The sequence below is a fragment of the Chaetodon trifascialis genome, chromosome 3 (assembly GCF_039877785.1).
Source record: "Chaetodon trifascialis isolate fChaTrf1 chromosome 3, fChaTrf1.hap1, whole genome shotgun sequence".
Lineage (NCBI taxonomy): Eukaryota > Metazoa > Chordata > Actinopteri > Chaetodontiformes > Chaetodontidae > Chaetodon > Chaetodon trifascialis.
The window spans coordinates 1862576-1874819 of NC_092058.1; the positions used below are offsets into that span (position 1 = coordinate 1862576).

Below are 12244 nucleotides of genomic sequence, written 5' to 3' on the forward strand. Positions count from 1 at the left end.
ACATGTCCTCGAAGCTCAGCGCTTGCCATTTTTAATGAGCTAATACCACAACAAAATTCACAATTTAGCGCGTCCCATCGTGAACTATTCAGCAAGAGCAAACGAGATGAGTGACGAGAGGAAGACGGCGCTGAGAGCGCCTGAAGCCAGGCTGCATGGGCTCTGCAACGGAGCGTCAGAGAGAGGCTGGTACACAGCGGAGACCATCCAGATATTTAGGATCAATATGCATTAAAAAATCAATACTGGTCTGTAGCAGAGTTGGGGCGATGGTATCAGGCCAGTGCAGACGGAGTTCAGCCTTTCACAGGGTGTTTTGGTAGGTACGTATTTATTCTCCGCTCAGTTCTCTGACTAACTTCAAATATTCACTTTGAAAACATTCAGAAGGAGTTTGCAGTTGCTCTCTTTGAAACTCATCTGAGCCTTTTGAACTCGTATAGAAAACTTCTCGGTTGTAGCTGATCGTTTTTTCAGAACATTAAAGGGATCATCAGGACCTGATGTGACCTCACGTGATGCCAACAGCACCACTGAGGGTGGACTGTTTTTGTCCTGCTGTGTCTGTGATCTTGCTTTATATGTTTCTGTGTGTGTGTGTGTGTGTGTGTGTGTGTGTGTGTGTGTGTGTGTGTGTGTGTGTGTGTGTGTGTGTGGGCTTCATTTTAGTGTGTTGGCTGAACACACTGTTGGTTCTGACACACAATGCTGGTACATGTTGACTCGATGTTGACGTTGCTCACGCTGCGTCCAAAGCCTCGATATCAGGAACCCCCCGTGGACTCTGGGAGGGGCTGTTTTTTACTCTCAGATTCTCTTTAGATTCAAGACTTTAATCTTAATCCCTGAATATCTCCATCGCTGTCACACACCCCCCAATCCCTGGATGCCTTTACTTGAGAACTCACAAGCTCCTGATATGTCTATATCTCTCCTCTTCACCCCCCCACTTTTTATGCTTTTTACGTCTTATTCTATTGGCCTCCATTTAAAGTGACATCACAGTCGGAGCAGGAAACACCAGCTCTGTCATTATCTTGTGCATTAACATGTTGAGAATCTTGAAAATGTATATTTTTGTTCATGGATTCTTCACAAAAACACAAAAACATTGTAAACAAAAGTTTTTTTTTATTGTACTAGAAATGTATTTTTCTTCATCTGGGTTTTGGATGTGACTTCTGAAGTGAGTGTGACATTCATGTCATTTTATCATCACGGCGTAGTCAAACTGGCTCATATCATATTCATTTTCCAGTTACTGGCTGTCACTGGGACAGATGAACACATTTGTGACACTTTTCCTCTCTGAAACTGCTGCAGCTGGGACATGGCTTTGAAAGCTCGAGGATAACGACCTCTCACTTCACTTCTGTCTGGTCTGCGTCCTCTCGTGCCCCCCGTGGATCTGGTTCTGGAGAAGTGAGTCTAAGCAGAGTCTTGTCTAGTTTATATGCACAAAGAGGACGGCTCGTCCTTTGAACCGGGAGAGGAAGTAAAAAAAGAAAAGTTTGAAAGAGAATAAAAACCATAAAGTTTTAATTTGTGGCTCATGTGTCGGGAAAACTTTCAGTGTGTTCAGCTCGTGTGTGTGTGTGTGTGTGTGTGTGTGTGTGTGTGTGTGTGTGTGTGTGTGTGTGTGTGTGTGTGTGTGTGTGTGTGTGTGTGTGTGTGTGTGTGTGTGTGTGTGTGTATATCCATCTCCAGCTGGCAGTCAGCCAATGGGCGTGTGTGTGTGTGTGTGTGTGTGTGTGTGTGTGTGTGTGTGTATGTGTGTGTGTGTGTGTGTGTGTGTGTGTGTGTGCGTGTGTGTGTGCATGCATGCGTGCGTGCATGTGTGTGTGTGTCTTAAACACAGCAGCGTTCTAGAGGAGAGTTCCGTCGTTGTTATGGTTACGCTCAGTTTCCGCAGACACCCTGGCAAGACTGGTTCCACTATCGCCATAACAACGGGCCGACTTGTCAGCCTCCTTCCAGAGGAGCATCGCAAACATCCCCGATCGACGTCTTTAACCTGCTAAACCAAAGACAGAAAACTTTCAGATGTCACTGTGAGACACAGCTCTGTCCTCTGTCAGTGGTGTGAGACACAGCTCTGTCCTCTCTGTCAGTGGTGTGACACACAGCACTGTCCTCTGTCAGTGGTGTGAGACACAGCTCTGTCCTCTCTGTCAGTGGTGTGAGACACAGTGCTGTCCTCTGTCAGTGGTTTGACGTCGTCCAGCCTCATTGGTCAGACGTCGTTGAGTTTCCGGCTTTGAGCAGCGTCTGAGTGTGACGTGGAGACAGTCAGTGTCTCTGTGAAGGTGATGGTTTTTTTGACAAATGTTTTTATGTCTTTTTTATTTACGATGCAAAGACACTGAACAGAGCACATCAGCAGGAACATCAATCAGTACAAAAAGAGAAATTCAGAATATGCAGATGTTAGTGGGTATTTGCTGTTTCTCATCATGGTTCAAAAAGAGAAGAATAAAAAACATTTTACAAGCGTGCACATGCACAGGTGGACATGAGTTTTATCCCACACACAAGTGATCTTAATGAAAATAACAAAACAAAAACAAAAACAAAAAAACGGTAGACTACAAAGCTGTCATGAACTCGTCCCCCTGCAGAAACTCCATAAATGAGCCCCAAATCTCTACAAATGTGTTATTTTTCCCTTTAATAAGATGTGTCAGTGTTTCTAAGGTCAGACTGTGCAGTTTTATGTTTAGCTTCAAGGCAAAACATGACCGTCTTCTTACTGCCGTTGCTAAGAGTACAGCTTGCTGGGAAACTTTGGAGATGATTGATTTTCATGGAATAAATCCATTAGAGAGACAGATGTGTTTTCTGATTGGACGGCCCAGCTGAGAAATGAATCTGCTACACAGAACGGCTCGGCGAGGTTTAGGAAAGATCATGATTTAGGTTAAATAATTGCTTCAGTGATGTTACTGAAACACTGTGCTGTGGGGAGCTTCGCCATCAGTCACAATAAAACACTTGGTTAGGATGAGGGAACGGCCGCGGTCGTGCTTAAAAACGATGTTCCCGGTTGGCTGGAAAGAGGAAATGAACAGCAGTCCACCACACTGAGGCCACTGAAGCCTCTTCACCATGAGGGCTTTGTCACGCTTTAAAGTCTTCCTCCTTTGCTCCCATCATGACCATGAAGGCCAGTAAAGGGTGGATCAGGTGATCATGAACACTTCACTTTGCTGAATCAACCAGTGCTGTCGCTCTTCTTGGGAGGACAGTCGGTCTTCTTAATACTTGCCTGGAAAGTTGACCAAGAACAAATCCTTCAAATTCAGGAAATCCCTGTCACAGAGTCCTGAGCTGCCTGCACGCTGAGTTTAGAAGCACAAAGACTCGTGAAGGGAGCCGAGTGTGTCTCATCCACGTCCCCCAGCTCGTCCACACTTTTATCCACACGCCGTGCAGTCGGTCGTCTGCTTCCCTCTTTTTGGGTAGTTCCCAAACACTGAGTGAAAGCTGCTGTTTGGAGTCACAGAGGCTGAATTAGGCAAACGTGATGCTGTTGGTGTGGCTCCTTCCTCTTTCTGGGACCTTAAAGTGATCGAGCTGAGGACTGACTGCTCTTTGTTTCTGGATTCCTTTGGTTTTACTCTTGCTTTGGCGTCATTTGCATGATGATTTTTTTCCTGTTGTAATCTTGTTTCTCCTCTCTGGTCCAGGTGACTGTGCATATGTACTTTATCAGTTTTACAGCGTAACGAGCCCAATGAGTGAACAACATGCTTCTATTCTCTGCACGTATACGTCCTTATTATTTCTCTGTCTGTCTTTCTTCTTCTTCTTCCTCCCTCTGTCCTACCATTCACTCCTGCACCCTTTCGACCCCCCCCTTCCCCCTCCCATGATCAGAATAGAAAGGCGTCGTCAGCTGTTCTGGACATCTCCAGCACCACAGCTTCCTGAAACACAACGCCAGCCTGTCTGTCTCTCCGTTTATTGATCAGTGCTTTAAAAAGCTCGCTTTGTTCAATAGGTCTGCAGTCCTGCAGCCGCTCCAAAGTATGTCAGGAGAGTTTTTCATAATGTCACCAGATTCTTCCTCTCGTGGTCGTCAGGCAGCACTGAAGGTAGCAAACCTGTGGTCTATCCAGGAGAAATCAGCAAGGAAGAAAGAAATCTGCAGTAAATCAGCAGCTCGAGTGCGGAAGGAAAGAAAGCTGAAATTCTGCATTTCATGACAAATGCTGCTTTACTTAATTCATGGAGTATTCCTGTCGGACTGACGGTCCCTGACCCGCCACCCTCTGTACGTTAGCTTTTGGTTCGCTGCCCACCGTGTGTTCCCTGGCTTTCTCCACAGTGACTCATGCTTGACAGTGTTTCCACACACAAAGCCAGGGCCGTGTTTTAATGAGCCTGGACCCCAAGGTGAGGAAAACAATGACTTATTCAGGCACCGGGGTGAAGGAAGTTGAACGCCTCCTCATTTATTCCACGTCTGTGTTTATTGCGGTGCTGCAGAGGAGGATTGTCGGTGTGTTTTTGTCATTTTTCGACTGGGTCTTGCCCTGAGCCTCGCTTCTTCTCTCTGCATGGAGAGGAGACAAATGGTGGGTGACACAGCAGGCTGGGGGGCAGACGCCATGGCCCAATTATCTGTCTGTTTTCCCTCATTTCTCAGCCTCTTTTTCACCCTCTCTCTCTCTTCCATTTCTTCCAAATCTGCCTCTTTCTTACCTCCTCTCTATATTTTTCTGTGCCTGTGAATCTTCTTCTTTCTCCTGTGTTCCCCCTCCCATCCATCCATCCATCCATCCATCCATCCATCCATCCATCCATCCATCCATCCATCCATCCATCCATCCATCCATCCATCCATCCATCTCTCACTTAGTCTAATGAATATTTCACATAGAAGTGCTATTTATAGACATTACATCGTTCCTCCGCTCCATCCATCAAGCTCAGATTTCTCATCTGCACGTTCTATTCGGCCGTTATCAGATGAGGTTGAGTTTCATATCACTTTCAATTATCATCAATTTTTAGAATAAAGCCGTTTTTCTTTCAATCACTCTGCACGATGGAAGGTTCACTCTAATTAGTTTGATCATAGATCAGCTTTAATGATGCTTTTGTCAGAGAGGAGAAGTGATTGGATCTGATGTGAGTGACTTGAATGCGACTGCTTCTTTGTGTTATTCTGCCATAAAGTTTCTTAATGATCTTTCTTTCAGCATGCCGGCTTGTTTTTCTTCATCCAGAGCACACACACTTTACAAACAGGCCTGTGTGATAGAGGGTCAGATATAGAAGCAGAGTAGTTGCCCACTCAGTTTTTCATAGTAGAAAGAGAAACTACTAAATATATCAGCTTTTAAATAGTTGATATTGTTCCATAGAAACCAGTGAAATCATGAAGTTGCCTCTGGACTTCACCAGTCACGACACTCGCTCTCTGGCTGCGACCCAGTTCTGTGTTGATTTGGTCATATTTTGTTGATTAAGTCTTTATTTTGACCAAACCACGGTTGGTGATGATTGCGGGAACAGTATAAAGACGAACCATTTGTTTGTTTTGGTGAGTTTTATTTAGTTTCTGTTGAGTTAAACAAAGCGTGTTTTACGATGATAAAATTACTGTTTCTATAAATGGAGTCTGGTGGGAGTGACCCTTTTTGTTTCTGGTTAAAGAAAAAGGATCTCACTCTTTAATTCTTTAACTCTTTCCAAAGGGGTGTGGTAGAAGGGGCTTTACAGCCCCACCCAGGCCATCCACAGCACTACCCGGGGTTTAATTCCTGCCCTGCATGTGATGGATGGTATTATCGTCTGGTAATAATGACATGCAGCTTCAGACACGTGTTATTATGCACTTACTCAGCACACAGTGTTCTAAATCCAGACCCAAAAGAAGCCCTCATTAATGGTATTTGTTCCAGCCTTTTTTAGCTATGATTCCAACAAGGTGTCACTTTTCTAAACATAAATCCATGTTTGTCTCTTGGCTGTAGGCTGCGCTCAACAGTCAGACTGAAATGAAAAATAAGAATATTTTTCTCTTTGAGTCTGCAGATCAGCCCAGATGATTCAGATAACACCGTCTCTTGGTTTGTTGAATGAGACGTTGTGTGGAGAGCTCCTCCTGTGAGAGCATGATGCCACGGTCCAGCCAGTCAGGCTGTAATGCTGTAAACCTCCAGGCTCTGAGCTCTCTGCACGCCCCCTTTAACCCATTACAGCTCGTTCACCCCACTGCCTGCTCGTTCACTCACATAAATTGGATGGCAGTGTCGAATGCATGCTTGGCCGTGGGTTTATTTCAGCTGAGTCCATGCTTCGCTTTGTGTGCGCGTGTGTGTGCACATGCGTGTGTGTGTGTGTGGACAGGACAAACAAGTTTCTTGGCGTGCGTGTGTGAATGAACAAGCACTTGCAAGTTGAGCATTTGCATGTGTGTTTAAGCACATGTAAGTGCTGTAAGTGTGTGTGTGTGTGTGCGTGTGTGTGCGCGTGTGTGTGTGTGTTCGGCGGTAACAAAGTCAGAATTGGACCTTGGAGACATCGCTGATGAAATCAAATGAAACAGCAGCATATTCCAGTGTTTTCACAGCTCAGAGCAGAAGATAAATATTGGCTTTGATATTTTTTTGGGGGGGGGGCACAGCTGTGTTTTCAGGCTTTTCCTCACATTTTAATTTTTTTTGTCTTTGAGTCCCAAAAGTGGCTTTAAGGCCATTTTACAGGCTAATGTAAACAGTTAGCTAATGCTAGCTTTCACTCTCAATTATCTGTTATAATAAGAGTGCCCATTTAAATGGTGCTGGGACCCCACAGACTCTTGAAAACTTTCTCTTCATTGAAATATATGAATTGTGTACTCGCTCTCTTATCCATGGCAGGGCTGTGGAGGGCTGGCGCCTCGCCCAGCTGCCATTGGTCGGCGAGGGGGGACTGTAGTTAGACGGTTTAGAAGTCATACGTAGCGTTCGTTAGCCACTGCTTCATAAATAAGTGATTTCATCTTGAACATGTAGCTGTTTTTCGAGCAGGCGCTTCAAATTGGCTCATTTTGCTGTAAAAAGTCATAAAGAGTTGCAGTTATAACGCCAGCAGATGGAAGACGTCTCATTTTGGGAGCAAAGCCCTTATGGTGTTGCCACTTAATTTCATCAGCTGTTGCTCTTCTCAGTCTCCTTTTTCTTGAGTTAGATTATCCTCCTCTGTTTGGTGCGTTTATTAAAGTTCCGAGTTGTCTCTTTGTTTGTTGTTTGTCTGCTTTCGTGGCTGTTGACTCATGGGTCCACTGACCGTGTGTGTTTGGTGGGTGTATGCAGAAAAGGATTTGACCACATTTATAGGCTTCGTCTGCTCTGAGATTTTGGAGGCTGTGTGTGTGGATGTGATATGTGTGTATTTAGCCTGTTACACATATAGATAGTGTGTGTGTGTGTGTGTGTGTGTGTGTGTGTGTGTGTGTGTGTGTGTGTGTGTGTGTGTGTGTGTGTGTGTGTGTGTGTGTGTATGTGTGCGTGCCTATGTGTGCCTGTGTGTGTGCCCTGCAGGCGACCATGCCGACAGCATCCCATTGAATTACTATAATGGGCTGGTAATGGGCCTCACAGTGGCTGAGGATGAGGAGGGAGCGGGAACAAGCCGGAGGTCAATGTACTGCTCTGGAGCCGACAGGTTTTCCAGCCTGTGGGTCAGATGGTTTCACAACACCATCGAGGTTAATGTGAAAGCTGTTTCTCGCTAACAGGGCATGTTGTTGAAAAGTGGACCTCTAAGTGTTTGAGGGAGCCATTTTTGTTTGAATGCTTCTGTGTTTTCTTTGGTGCACGTTCCCTCCAGCTCGCATGATTTGGACCACGGCCATGTTGTTGTGCATTGTGCTTTATGTCATGAAAAATAAAAATAAAATGCCTATTGAACGAGCTAAATGAGTTTCTGATTGGATAATCATTAGTCGCCATTTTCCCACCTTAAATGTCAGCTGAAGCTGTGAGGGATGCTCTGGAAAATAGCTGTTTGCTGCTGTATTATAAGACTGTGACATAGCCTGCAGGCTGAGTAACTCTGGAGTCATACAGGCTGAAACAGTCACTGCATTAGAGCATGTCATGGCATCACAAGCCACACGTGTAGCGTGAGATGAAAGAATTGTCTTCCATTTTCCAAACAGAGAAGGACGCTCTAAATAACCAGCATCAGTAAAGGCATCAGCGCTCTTCATATCCACCACAGTCGACCCATGTATCCCTCCCTGGTGGCAACAGTTGGAGTTACTGCAGCGCCGTGCATGTTAAGGAGAGCGTGAACGAGTGCGTAGGAGAGCGGCCTGCAAGACGGGTCAGAATTAACATCAATTACCATAAATTATAGACCTCCATTTAAATGTTTTATCACCACGTACTTCATTCTTCACATCAGGCGTTACTTCACTCTCTCCATCTTAACCCCCCCACTCTGCTCTGACCCCCGCTCCGTCGCTCTCTCTCACTCTGCCTTCTTTTCTCCTCTCTCTCTCCATCACCCCATCAGGCTTTCCTCCTCACCCGCCTCCCAGCATCCCTCCCTCCCTCTTCTTATCTAATTCCAGTTGATGGACCGATGGACATTTCCATTGACCTGATTAGGCCCAGCCTATCTGGCAGTAATGGCTGGAGGTGTGTGTGTGTGTGTGTGTGTGTGTGTGTGTGTGTGTGTGTGTGTGTGTGTGTGTGTGTGTGTGTGTGTGTGTGTGTGTGTGTGTGTGTGTGTGTGTGTGTGTGTGTGTGTGTGTGTGTGTGTGTGTGTGTGTGTGTTGTCACACTTGTTGTGTGTCCCTGAGTGCTTCTGTAAGTGTTTTTATGTGTTGTTGGCGTGTTGATGCGTCTTATCGCTGTCACTAGAGATTAGCATACGAGTCGTTTCTTTCCCACTGTGAGGTTGATCCACTCCTTAACGTTTTAAAACCCTCCCACAACGTAAACTCATCTTTTTCTCGCTGTCATGTACTGGATGTAACAGGATTACTAAAAGTAGTAAGCTGCTAGATTCCTGAGAGTCCTTCACTGATTAATCTCTCACGTTGTGGGACTCACTGATCAGAATCGATGCCGCTGAAGCAGACGAAGTCTTTGTTGTTCCATGCATTCTTCTTCATCGTCAAACCTACACGACCCACCATGAAAGTGGGCCGCAGGGAGCTCGGTGGGACATGTCGAGTGAAGCAAACGACCTCTGGTGTCTGCGGTTAGCCGAGGAGAGTGTTACTGACCACGTTTTGGTTTAGGTTTGTGTCTGTTCCAGCAGCTTTGAAATGTGCTCGGTCAGCAGGTTCAGATCTATCAGGCTTTTAAAGGTGTTGACTTTGTCCCGTTTGACAGCGGCTGCAGGATGACGCGGGAAATCATTCAGTCACGTGTTCAGTGTTCAGACCCCCAGCCCGCTGAGCAGGATGCTGGATCCCCCCCAGTGCCAGAGGTGCTGCTCTTTATCCGACCTCTAAGCTCCTTTTGGAAGGTTTTAAGCAAATATCAGTTTGCCTTCATGCATTACAACACGGTCGCTTTATTTAATGATAAGTGCCATTGTTTTTTTAAAGATTTGATTATGTTTAGTCATTTTAACTGCAGTAAATTAAATTCATCTCCCCTGTGCTTGCTCTTCTTCACCACCTGCTCGTTCACTTCATTGTTTTACATTCAGCTTGTCTCCATCCAAACAGCTGGACGGTGACGTGCTGCGACCATCAGACTTCATTACAGAAGTAACTTTGCACCAATCAGCACTGAGTGTTACCAGGGTGTTGCACAGTGATCGAACACGTTAACATCGCTTCCCCTTGGATTACAGAAGTCACCACATGCAGTGAAATAAACTGACGAGACTGGAAAACGGCTGCATCCAGCCACCAAATCTGCAGCGTTACTCCACATGCGTCCTCCACATCCAATCACATTTTCAGTCAGATGATAGGCTTCATTGTCCAAACACCGTGAAACACTGATGGGATTTTGAGAGGATTTCTAAGAATTGTGGACTGTGATCAATCCCTGGATCAGCATGGCGTCCCGCCCGAGCGATGGTCCATCTGGGCATGCTGTGTTTCTTCTGCTCATTTTGTGGATGTGTTGTTCTGTTGATTATTGGCGGCATCAGGGTGCTTCAGTCACAGTGCACCAGCATATCAACACTGGGGCCTGTTAAAATCTTAACGAGACAGATGTGTGTGTTTGTTGACGGAGCCAGTTTGACAGGCAGCAGACAGAAGATATCTGACATGTTAAAGAGCTCGTCATAGAGCGGCGGGCTTTACTCTGCCTCTGTTTTCATGCTAATGAGCGATGGGATGATTCTGTTGTCTGTTTCTGTTCACTGTAGTTCAGATGGTAGCGCTGATTCTCCTCTCAGGTGCTGTCAAACTGTTGCAGAAGAAGTGATTAAAAGAGCGGCAGTCAAGTGACATGACTTTTCAGTCAGTGTCATCCTGCTGTCTTTGTACAGGTGAGAGGAAACCATGATGCACGGCGACGACAGTCAGAGTGATCCCGCTCAGGCGACTGGAATAAGTGACGGGCCGAGCTGTGCTGATTGTCTCATTAAGAACATGAAAGCAGACTCTCACCAGGACTGTTTGCCAACAAATATTTGTACTGCGTCTGTCTCAGTGTGGAAGACAACAAAGACGACACGCTGACTGAAGTAGGACAGAAGTAAACTCGTTATAGTTTCATGGCGTGTGTGTGTGCGCGCGCGCGTGCGTGGGGTGTGTTTGTGTGTGTTTGTGTGTGTGTGTGTGAACCGTGACACTGATTTAGCAGAAACTGTGACCTGCTCTGTGTTGAGGACATGACGTGATGCAGTCCTCTCGTGTGGACGAAGACGCCTCATTCATGCTGATGTGATGGCACACATTCACACACAACCACTGCCTTTATACACACAGATGTCCCCTGACTCTGACACACACACACACACACACACACACACACACACACACACACACATACACACACACACACAGCTCTCTGTTTTAGAGGCAAACACACACGATCAGTAAGCGTCGTGAGGTTTTCTAGGCTTGCGTGACCGTGGACAGTAAAACGTGTACGACCTATTTGTGTCCATTCAGTGGACAGGCGACTCGCTCTGTGTGTGCTGTGTGCTGCCTGGCTGCAGGCGGGATGCTGCATTCACCCTGCTCTGTGTGTGTGTGTGTGTGTGTGTGTGTGTGTGTGTGTGTGTGTGTGTGTGTGTGAGAGAGACGAAGACACGGTGTAGTACATGTGCGTGTTTATCATAATGTTAATGTGCTGTTAGTGTGTTTGTGCATACAACAACATGTCTGTTTGTGAGCATGTGTTGCTTTTTTCCATATTTCCTGACGTAAACATCGTCCAGTGATGCAAATACCTGACGAATCAAATGACATCATCTAAAATGTCCTAAAATGCAGTGTTGTCCTGCAGCTCCACAGAGGCCTGATCGACACCCTGAGGGTCAAAGTGATGGATTCAGCAGTACAAACGCTACGACAGCATCTGACGTCAGGATATTACGTATCTGTACACGTATACCTTTACATCATCCAGCAGCAACATGCAGCATTGAAGTTCTTGTGTGTGCTTTTGCGTGTGTGTATGTGTGTGTGCGTGGCTGTGTAATTGCATGTGAGTGACATCAGTTTCGAGCAGATGGCTGTTGCAGCGATGACTCATCATCTCTGTAACTTCTTAAGAGATAAACATCATCAGTGGATTACAGTTTCCAGCTCATTTTTTACAAATTAAAATTCGCCAGGAGACAGAGGGAGGAGGGGCCGGAGGGCCGGCGTTCGGGGGGCATAGTGTGTAGATCACGACACGGACTGAATCAAAGCTTTCCGTTTGATTCATGTCCAACTTAAGTGGACAAAGTTTTCTAGAACTGCTCACATTTTCTTCCAGAAACTGCAGATACACGAGTCGTTTTTCAGACCCTCTTGTCCTTTGTGGGACTCACCGAGAACACTTCAAACTATACAAATTACGCAGTGCAGTTCATGGAAGGGGTAATATTTAATGCTCCAGCCCCCCATTACTCTCCTCTTACTGTAACAGTGGACTGGCAGGCTGTTCCTTCAGCGTCACTGTAGACTAAAGAGACGAGACTGTGTTATTCAGATCCATCAAAGAGGAAAATAAACACTCTGCAGTAAATTAACTCCGTCTCTATTAAAGCATAATTACTGAATGGACGTTAAGAGTCTTTCTGGTGGCGCCCACTAACATCTGATCTGAGTGCTATAGAT

General features: G+C 45.8%; 1 protein-coding gene across 5 annotated transcripts in view; it reads left to right on the plus strand.

The window, feature by feature from the left end:
* The window catches only part of LOC139350749 (dedicator of cytokinesis protein 3-like), a 149099-nt gene that overhangs the window by 9340 nt on the left and 127515 nt on the right, over positions 1–12244 (plus strand). The window lies entirely within an intron of this gene.